General features: G+C 38.3%; 1 long non-coding RNA gene across 4 annotated transcripts in view; it reads left to right on the forward strand.

Annotated features, from left to right (window-relative positions):
* The window catches only part of LOC112059775 (uncharacterized), a 128,153-nt gene that overhangs the window by 79,341 nt on the left and 38,016 nt on the right, over window positions 1-10,796 (forward strand). For all 4 annotated transcript variants that reach the window (XR_006176001.2, XR_010589298.1, XR_006176003.2 and 1 more), the window contains exon 5: window positions 9,879-9,986. This is a non-coding gene — a long non-coding RNA (uncharacterized LOC112059775). The remainder of the gene's footprint in view (window positions 1-9,878; window positions 9,987-10,796) is intronic.

Genomic DNA, 10,796 nt, shown 5'->3' on the forward strand with positions numbered 1-10,796 from the left:
ATTTGAAGATAGAGGTTTCAGTAGATGGTCATCATACTCAAAAGTGAAATAAGAATGCCGCAACTACTCTTTTTTTCTTCCTGGAAGCTGAACAGAAAACAGAGTAGCTTGAAAGCTAAGAAAATGCATTTATTCCAGCTAAGACACTGGTATGATCTATTTTAACACAATCAGTAGCTCAATAGTCACCTACATTACTGTTGGTATCCTGCCAGTATACAGTAGCTGCATTTTTTTTTTTAAAGTTGCATTGCTCTCTTTTGTTACAGTGACAAAGAACCAGTCTTCATGAGGTGGTGTGATTTGCAGTATACAAACCCATTAAAAAAACACAAATGAAATCCCCAGCTGGGAAGGTCAAGTCTAATGAGGTGGGCTGTGGTGAGGAGTGGTAACTCACAGCATCCCCCATGTAGGCCAGAGGTGATTCCAAGTGAACAGCTGCTTATAATTATTATAATCTGACACTTTTCATCCACCTCAGGTGCTATTTTTTTCTCACAAGAGAACAGATTAATTGTATATCAACTGATATACATAAAAAAGGATTTGATAGAAGGCTTAATAAAGTAACATTAAATAGGCAATCCCACTGAAATTCTAATGTGTATATTCTTAATTAAATTCCCTTGTACTGTACAGTAATTCAGGTGCAGTCTGATTCCTTTTTCCTCCACTGAATATAAAGTTTAAAATTATTGTTGCTATGAAACTGAAGGCAAATATGAAGGGAAAACCTGCAAACCTGACCCACATAGGCCCCTCCAATGGAAAAGAGAAAAAAAACGGTTAATACCACAGCTCTCATTCTGCACTGTGTCTACATAGGCCTTCAGTATTCTAATGTTAAAGAATACGGTCTCCCATTAGAATTTCAATAGAACCCTGCTCCCAGGTGAAAAGGCAATATCCACATTAAAATGAAGATATTATTAAAAAAAAAGTACCATGTGCAGCAGTCTATTGACATCACTCTGGAGGGAAACTGTTGATTTAGAGGAGGATAGGTATCTGGATATGTGCTTAAATTGAACATTTAACAGTACCAGTTCAGCTGTTAATAGTATACATGAACTAAAGCGTTCAAACCAATTTTACAGTATGTCCTTAACAAAGTAAAATATAAACCAATATTGCACATGGAAAGAAATATTCTAAGACTGCTTTCCAAATATTGCAAGAATATTATGAAATTGCATGGTTCATTTGGCAGTGATATTTTTCCAAAACCATGTTTAGGTTTATGTGCAATGTTTAATCATATATATTTAGTGCCAACTGCTGAAAAATGACTGTAGCCTCATGATTCCCATGGCATTTCCTGTTGAAATGAATGAGACGCTCATGGGGCTTACTAAAGATTTCACTCTGGGCCTATTGAGACCCTGCTATCTCTCAGTGATTGGCACTGTGTATTTAGTATATATGTATTGGTAATGGTGAACCTCAAAACATTTGGAGGTTCGGTTTGGTTTGGATTAGCCCCCATTAGATCTGACATTTAGCCAAACCATGTTGGTATAAAACATAACTAAACATTTTATGGAGTGTTTCACACAATTGTGACATATAGTTCTTTTATAGTATTTCCAGTTCAATGGGAATTTGACCTACATAAGAACTCCAAGAACAGGCTCTATTTCAAGAACTTTTTCCATGCAATAGGGAATATTTTATAGCTATTGCACTTAGAACAAGCACTATTTATATGTTATTGTAAAGGCCAGTATTCTGATCTCACTACATCAGTATAAATCCAGAATAATTCCATTAACCCCAATGAAATGACTCTGGGTTTGCAATGGTATAATGAGATGTGGATCTAGCCTTACATCTCTTAGGAGCGTTTCAATAGAATAAGAATTTCCTCAAACCTTTGACCAAAACTCACAATTAGAGATCGGCCTGAATTACAGTTTTGAGATGCACATTCTGAACCAGACCCTAACTTCCAGAAAGTATGGAGGAGAAGATTTTGAATCTGGTGTTCAGGTTCCCCTCTACTTAAATTATTTTTAATCATTACTATTATTTATTTCTATTATAATCATCAGTGTGTTAGGGGCTTTAGGACCATAAAGGAAGGCAATGCCCATACTCCAAAGGGCTTCTCATCTAAAACACAAATGGAGAGATAGGTACAATATATATGTAAGGTTATCAAGGTAATAATGGCTCACCTCTCGGTAACACAACCTTTTAATAGATAAATGGATTATCCTCAAGTACACACAAGCTTGTGATAATCAGCTGGTTAATTCCCTGAAGGCAGCACAGGTGAAGTGGGGCTTCTGGAGGGTCTTGATGCACACAGGGTTTGCAGTCCATCTCAGAAATTGTATTCAGATTGGACCTATTCTCAGAGTCTAAAGAATACAGTTAATAATTTGAAGGTGTTTGTTTTGTTCATTTTTCCATATCTCTTCAGTTCCTGGTTTGAGATTGGACTGGAAGCTGATGTTTTGTGAAATGTTAAGATGGACAATTAGGATAACATTTCAGTAGCATTATATACCAAAATACCACAGGAAAGTTTATTCTTGCTGTATTGCTGACTTTGATGGAACTTGCAAGAATGTTTGTAGACTTCCTGGATATGAAAAAGATATGGATACACCTCCAATCATTTGAATGCTTATCCAAACCAAACAGAACCTCCAGTTTATGCAGGTTTGTTCACAGAAGCTCCAAAGGGAATTTATTCAGTATGGAAACTAGAGAATTAGGCTCACTGGGTCATTATTTTCCCCATGCCATATGTAAGGGAGTGGAAACTCTGTTACCTTCAATGTGCGTGTGCACTAGGTGTGGGGTGGGAAGCATTTTCCACCGTGAAAGAGTCAGGTGGTTTCACCCCTTATGCCCAAGTAACTGCCAGGTTCCAAAGGAGACAAGAGGCATCCATGTGGAGGCTCCTCTTCCCTGTTGACCTTGCTTTTGGACATTATTGGTCTAACAAAGAACCCCTAGACACAATTTCTCCTGAGCAGGGAGAAGGGGGATGCATTGCATGGGGAGCGGGTACACAGTGAAAGTTAGTGTAGAGTGGGTATAAAATGCTACCATTCCTCTATATTTTATATCCAGTCTGCAGTCATATGGCACATACCTAAATGACTATATGAGGTACAAGGTAGAGGAGAATCAGGCTCTCTGTCTTCTGTATCTCATGTCATTTACCCCTTCAGGTTTAGGAAGGAGAATCTGGCAAAGAACTACTGGCCTCCACCCTTCCCAGCTGTCATCATGGAAAACCACAGGGCCCCCGTGAATCCACAAGGAAGCTGGGACCAGGCCTAAGGGGCAGCACTCCTCAGTTATGCATGCTTCCATCTACCAGAATCCACCAGGGCATGCTTGCTTATGCACACAGAAGCAGAGGGGAGCATTTTGCTTCTGTGAGCACAATGCCAGAAGCCAAATCATGATCCTACTCAAGCTAATTGTTCTACCCCAAGAGTTGATTTTTACCTATGTATATTTTACACAATTACTACTTGAAAATAGAAGGCATTCTTTAATCAGACTTTACTACATTTTTCAAAACAAAATGGTGTAAAAATTATTTGTGTGTACTGCGTTAACCTTCCTGTTCAGCAAAGATGCTCATATTTACAGTGATGCATTCTGTCAGTGGGCCAGTGTATTGGTTTTCTGTGCAATGCTACAAAAGTACTTTAGGTTTCAGTAAAGAAAGAACTAAGAAAAATTGAGAAAAGTGAAGTCCAGAATTGAGACAATAGTTTTATAGCTTTCTAATGTAATTCTCAAGGCAGGGATTGTTTCATCATATGTGTGTATACACTATTCTTTGCATAATGGGGCCCTGATCCTGTTTGGGATTTCTAAACACTACCTCAATATGAATGTATATTAATAATGATAATAAATAGCTCCTTCTCTTGCTTTAACTAATGGTTAATAGGCAACAGTGGATTTTTTAAAACACATTTTACCTACTGGTTAATAGTGCAGAACTATTTAAGGATGTATAGCCATGTCTCAGCCAATCAGACTATGTTAGGAGATCCAAGGATACAAAGGGTATTATGAATGTTATACAGAAACATTTTAGATCTGGGCAAAATGGCAAAACATTTTCTGTGAATATATATTTGATTTCTTTTCAATTAGTTTGTTTCTTCAAAGTGTACGTTGTACCCATTTAGTGTTTTCTTTGTGCAAATGTTCTAGACAATGCATTTTATTGAGATGAATATCAAGTTCAAATGGTTTGCTCAGATTGTATATTCAACTGCAAAATTTGCAGTTTGCATTGTATTGTGTAGTTAGATAAATCATCCAAATTACAGAACACCAAAAATACCACATGGCTTATGTAACTAACCAATGCTGTGTGAATTTTTCAATGACCTGGTCACAGACAATCTGCAAAAGGAGAATTATTCACTGAAAAATAATGAATTAATAACGAATATCTTCAAGAAAATCTTGAGTTGCTCTAAGATAGTTCACAAAGAGAATAAAATGCAAAATTCATTGAGTACGCACTAGAATGTGCATAGTATATCCTTGAAGTTCGAGATTAGCCCACACTAAAGCCCCAGAACTAAATAGTCCCAATTTTTACATGTGTATCCAAGTGGGTCACAGTTCAGAATATAGCTATGAATTTCACAACTGCCTCCCTTTCCATAATGGGTTGAACTTGGTTCCAAAGAATCCTGAAATCTGAGCAGAAGTTAAAATCCCGATTCAAATGTTATGGCTTTGGCCCTCCTCTTTCTATGAACACCCACACAGTATGTAAATATACATTTCAGCAAGTAATTCAACAGCTATTCAGCCTTAATGGGCTCATTCATCAAAGTCTATTAGGCTTTTCCCCCTGAAATTTTCCATCATTGCTATCATTGGTGGCAGCAATACTGCATGTCCTAATGCAGATAAGGTGCTGGCGGCAGCTGGTGTTTCAACCACCATGATGTTTAAGCCTGCTCAGAGAAGGCTTAGATGAAATAGTGGTTAAATGTTGCCAGATACTGGTGCCCTGTCTATCCTTGGGCACCCATTGCTACCACTGGAACTGATGGTACCAATGGTGGGAAAATTTCAGGATAAAAGTCTAGAGTAGACCAGCTAACTCTCCCATGAAATGCAGAGACTTACCCCTTCACTTATCTCCTGCATCCAGTTTGCTTTGCTCCCTTATGCGGAATGCATCAACTATATGGGACATAGAAACTGCTGCCATCATCAATGAGCTAACCTAACTGGGTTCAAGACTGAGCTTGATAAGTTTATGGAGGAGATGGTATGATGAGACTGCCTGCAATGTCATGTAGCCTATCTGTGACTGGTAGCCGCAAATATCTCCAATGGCCAGTGATGGGACACTAGATGTGTCTGAGTTACTACAAAGAATTCTTTCCCAGGAGTCTGTCTGGTGAATTTTACCCACATATTCAGGCTCTCACTGATTGCCATATTTGGGGTCAGAAAGGAATTTTCCCTTAGGTCATATTGGCAGGGGTTTAGCCTTCTTCTGAAGCTTGGGGCGTGGGTCACTTGCCAGTTTAAACTAGTGTAAATGGTGAATTGTCTGTAACTTGAAGTCTTTAAATCATGATTTGAGGATTTCACTAATGCAGTCAGAGGTGATAGATCTATTACAGGAGTGGGTGGGTGAGGTTCTGTGACCTGCAATGGACAGGAGGTCAGACTAGATGATCACGATGGTCCGTTCTGGCCTTAAAGTCTATGAGTCTATGAGCTGTCTGCTCAGATTTTTCTGTAAGCATATAGTTAAAGTAACCATGGGAGAACAGCAATTAGATGAGAAGAGGCCCTGATTCAGCAAAGCATTTAAGAATGTTTTTAAAGTTAAGCAAATTCTTAAATGCTTTGCTGAATCAGAATCTAAGGGAGGTCACATTTAGCTATTAAATATTTTCAGGCAGTAGGGATAACAATGGGGATGAGTGGGAAACTGAAGCCGAGGTGAAGGTTGGGTGCAAAGGGAAAAGATCATTATTGTTTTTAATTATTGGAGATCAGAGGAGGAATCTCAAACAGGGAGAAAAAGAACTAAGGGCAAAAAACAGGTAAAGTTAAATCATGGCTCCAAATGTGATGGGAATCTAAAGCTGGGAGAGTAAAGTAAAAGAGAAGTTGACTGTCTCTATTTTAAACATCTCCTCACAAGAAGTATGGGTGGAATTTTGCCACTATAAGGACAAGGGCAAACACAAAACAATACTTTTGAAATCCATCACTTTAAAATATCAAATAAGCCCAGTCCCTCTTTGGCACAACATCTGAGACTGAGCATCTCAAAACATGGTTAAATGGATGAGAATATATTTTAAAGTGACAAACAACAAATCACTTTAATTAAATGTGGGGACTCCTTTTTCTTAAATAGAAAAAGAAAATTTGTCTTCCAAAGTCCTCACAGCTGAGCTATGTGCAGAAAATATGTAGGTTGTGTTTATTCTTGGGAGCAGAACTCCACTATGTATTTCTTTGATTATGCCCATATAAGATGATAGTTTTTGGATATCAGTAACCATTGCTGTCCTCTAAATTGGACTGTTATAATAAATTAAATTGAAAGTTGGGGGTTAGTGTTGTATCAGGTCATTGTAATTACATAACATGGCCATTAGAGTCTCCATCCATAAATTGGCCACAACATAGGTAAAATTATCAAATTACATTATTGGAGTAATATTAAAATCATGTGAGCAGGTTTTAAACCCCAGTAGTTCATGAACTTTTTTTAATATCTGCCAAGTCGAACAATGGGACCCTTTTCAATCCCCTAGTGAACACCTATTAAAACCACAATTTACAACTCTACATATCATCTAACGTGTTAACCAGGTGTTCCAGTGTTATTGTTTGAAATTCTACCTAGGTTTAAATCAAATGAAGAAAAGCCAAAAGTCCAATTAAAATCCCACATTGCCTCTTTATCGTGTGTAGGTGAAAGACATTTGTTATAGATTTAATGGCAGAAATCTCATAAAATTTTAGGCCATCCTCTTTTCTTCCCAGTTTCTTATTTCTTACTTAGATTCTCACAGCTTACTGGCATTTCCTGTTCTTAACTGTAGAAAAAAAGTAGAATAAATCTAGGAATTTCTGGCTTAATTTTAGTAGCATCCTGGACACTCTAGCTGAATTTGACAATTGAGTGTTGTCATGGGATATTAAAATCCTGCACTGGGCCCATTTAAGCTATTATTTCATAGGCTGTCCCTTAATCAGTTCCATCCCTCTGCTATGTGCTCTTTGCCAATGTGTCTATTTTATTTAATAGTTCAGTGACAACAAATTTATGTTGCTAAGCTCCAAAAAGTAAACCTTACCAAAATACCTCCCCAAACTGCCTTTACAGACATCCACCAAGGTAATATGGAATTCAGTTGTCTTCACTTGACCATAATTACTTCCAGACCCAAACTGCCTATCTTTGTCTTTGGATATTTTTCTCATTCCACCCCATACCCAAAATAGTAGTGTTACTTTACATTTATGGTTTTCTACTTAAATTTCACTGTCACTTGCCCCTCTTACCTTTGATTTTAGCAGACCTTGACATTTAACTATAATGCCCTGGTTCTCCCTCCAAATATATGTTTTCTTCTTTGTTTAACAAAAGACTTGGGTTTTCAATGCCCAATACAACAAATTAATTTTCTTTCCTTGAGACAATTCTTTCTTTTCTTAAGAATTAAAACAGAGACAGTGAAAAAAAATTAACAGTTGTCTCATTAATTTGAAATACATTGAATAATATGATAAATTAGAACAAATATTTGTACAGAATTAGTTGCTGGCAAAAAAAAATGTGTCAGTTACAGCACATCTGTTCTCTTTTAGGCTTTACTTAAGAAAATAATTCTTGCCAGACTTTTACCCACCCATAATAATTACACAATTTTTACAGATGTAGTCTGTAACAGCTTCACTTTGGTCCAAAACCTTTAATACAATTTGCAATGAATTTACTTCTTGGCTGGCACTTCATTATGTTTTTGCAATAAAGGGACTGAAGTAAAGTCATTTGTTTCCAGCTCTGCACCTTTTACTAACATTTTCATAAAAAAACCCTGCTAGGCTAGAAATGATTGTTGCCATCATCACTACTGTTACTATTGTGACTACTACACGTTTTGCATGAGGACTTTTAGTTTGGCACTCACCCTGGGCCTGTTTTCTTTATTCTTAATTATCTGTTCTTTGGGAGCACTAGGCTGGAGGAAAGGGTACTCATGCACATCCAGCTGCAAATGATGAAAAGTGTGATTTCCACCAATATTTAAAAAGAATAATACTAATTATTGGAGCTAGGCCCTAACTACAAGATTTGGATCCAGATAGCTCCACATGTCAGGGGTTCTTAGGATTGAGGTTTGGTTTGGCCAGTTAGGATGCAAATTTATATCCAACATTCAGGCATGTTCCGATTCAGGCTTTTGGTATAGGCCAATCTCTAATTATTATAGTATGACAGCCAGTGTCACTGTCGTTGGAGGCTGACTTGCATTTAGACTGATATACAACACTTTTATCAATCAGATGTAAGCATTTTCTCTTACTGGAACTTGCCATGAAATACTTTGTCCATAGTACAAATGACTTCTGATTTCTTTTAATAATGAAGAACAATATTACTGTTTTCTACCACAAGGAGTTAGAAAGTGTTTGGGTTTCTTTTTCAGTCAGATTTGGCTACCCTTATTCATACTGAACAGTATCTTCCTTTGTGAGAAGTCCCAGTGAAGTCAGTGGGCCAGATCCTTGGCCCCTACTAAAATGTGTGCTACCAGATGTGAAAGCAGGACCATAAAGCATTTAAGGCAGTTGAGGATTCCTCTTGTGCGTGAAAAGCTTACGATGTCATTAAGTCAGAGTAGCTAGCTATATATCACTCACTCCCCCACCCCTCCTCTCCCAGCCAGCCTGGGCCAGAGGCTACTCTAACTTGTGCTGGGAGCCAGTTCAACACCTAAACAACTACTCATCAAACAGAAACTCAGTGCAACTGAGGATTCAGTCCAGAGGAGTAAGGTCACTCTCAACATGAGTAAGAGAGGGTGCAGAATCAGGCCCAATGGGAGTACTTATGCTGTACAGTAATACTCAGCATGAGAGAGAACCGCAAACCAAACTGGACCTAATGGGATTACCTGGGGAGTAAGGTAATACTTCAGCATGAGGAAGGGCAGCAGAATTTGTGACAGTGATTTGAAATGTTTTTTGGCCTTCAATGCTAATAATTGCGCATATACACTTAGAACCATTATGGATCTATGCCATTATGACTTTGTTGTTATTACAATTCATGGCATAAACTGTAGCCACTCTCAACTGCTATATGCAACAAGGCCAATTAAGAGTAACTGAAATGGCTGAATTTAGCAGGGCCAGTGACATGAAAATGGGTTCAAAAGAGCAATGCCCTACATTGCATATCAATGGCAGTTGGCACACTCGTTTTTAATATTACCAGTTAAACATGCATTAGAGATTTAAAAAACAGCATTTGAGTAATGAGAATGGTTTGACTTAAACTTATAAAAGCCAGTAACAGGGCCAGCTCCAGGCACCAGCTTAACAAGCAGGTGCTTGTGGCGGCCAAGGGAGAGGGGCAGCACCTGCGGCAATTCAGGGGCAGCAGGTCCCTCACTCCCTCTAGGAGCGAAGGATCTGCCGCTGAACTGCCGCTGCCGATCGCGGCTTTTTATTTTTTTCCAATTGCCGTTGCCGATCGCGATCATGGCTTTTTTTTTTTTTTTTTTTGCTTGGGGCGGCAGAAATGCTGGAGCCGTCCCTGGCGAGTAAAAGGTGACCTGCAAATGCATTTAAAAAAAATAATGTATTTTAAGATTTACCTGCTTTTCTTTTAGAGCTCCCAAAAAGTCCAGATCAGCTACAGACCTCAAACTTTTACCCAGAGGAATGGTATATTGACCATAGAATGCAGATGCAGCCTGCAAACCACCTCCCAGGGACAGGTAAGTTTTATTTACAATATTACATAATTATTTCCTTGTGATTAAAGCTACAGTTATAAAATTCAATTTTAAGAACCACACAGCATTCTACATTATTATTGGTATTGCATTAGTGGTGTGGATGGTGCTTTTCAACTGTACACAGGGCCTGATTCACCTTGGCCTTGCACCCTGGGCAATCATTTGCATCTCTGTAAAGTGGGGGTAAAACAAGACCATACTGATCTGGCAGCCTGTTTATACCTATTTTGTACTCATTTTGCTCTGGCATAGGGTGCAAGACACTGGAGACTTGGGTCTAAGGTATCTTGCCTGAAGATCTCACAGTGCCAGGCCCTGATACTGCAAAGACTAATTTTACATGTGTGTAGTTCCAATGATAAATTAGATCAATGTGTAAAATTAAACACATGTGAAAACCTGAAGGATAAGGCCCTAAAATCCCAATCCAACTCCCACTTAAAACAATGGGAGCCTTTTTCTTGACTTCAGTGGATGCTGGATTAGGCACTTAATGGCCCTTTCCTCCAAAATATAATGCCTATGCCCATGAGTTCAGTTACTCCTACACAGAGTTCCACTAGTGTCAATGGGACTCTGTGCAGAAATAACTATACTTAATGTGTGCAATGCAGGATTGGCCCCTCTGTGATCATTAAGACTACTCAAATGGGTAGTTTATTGGGTAGTTAAATGGGTTGTAACACAGGTCAAAGTGCATATGAAGGTAGGGAAAGGATGTACCATACAATTAATCTGAATCTGGTGTTTCACTGTTTCATGCACATTGTAAATTCAAGTTACCTTTTT

This window comes from Chrysemys picta, chromosome 7 (assembly GCF_011386835.1).
Source record: "Chrysemys picta bellii isolate R12L10 chromosome 7, ASM1138683v2, whole genome shotgun sequence".
In the NCBI taxonomy this organism is placed as follows: domain Eukaryota; kingdom Metazoa; phylum Chordata; order Testudines; family Emydidae; genus Chrysemys; species Chrysemys picta.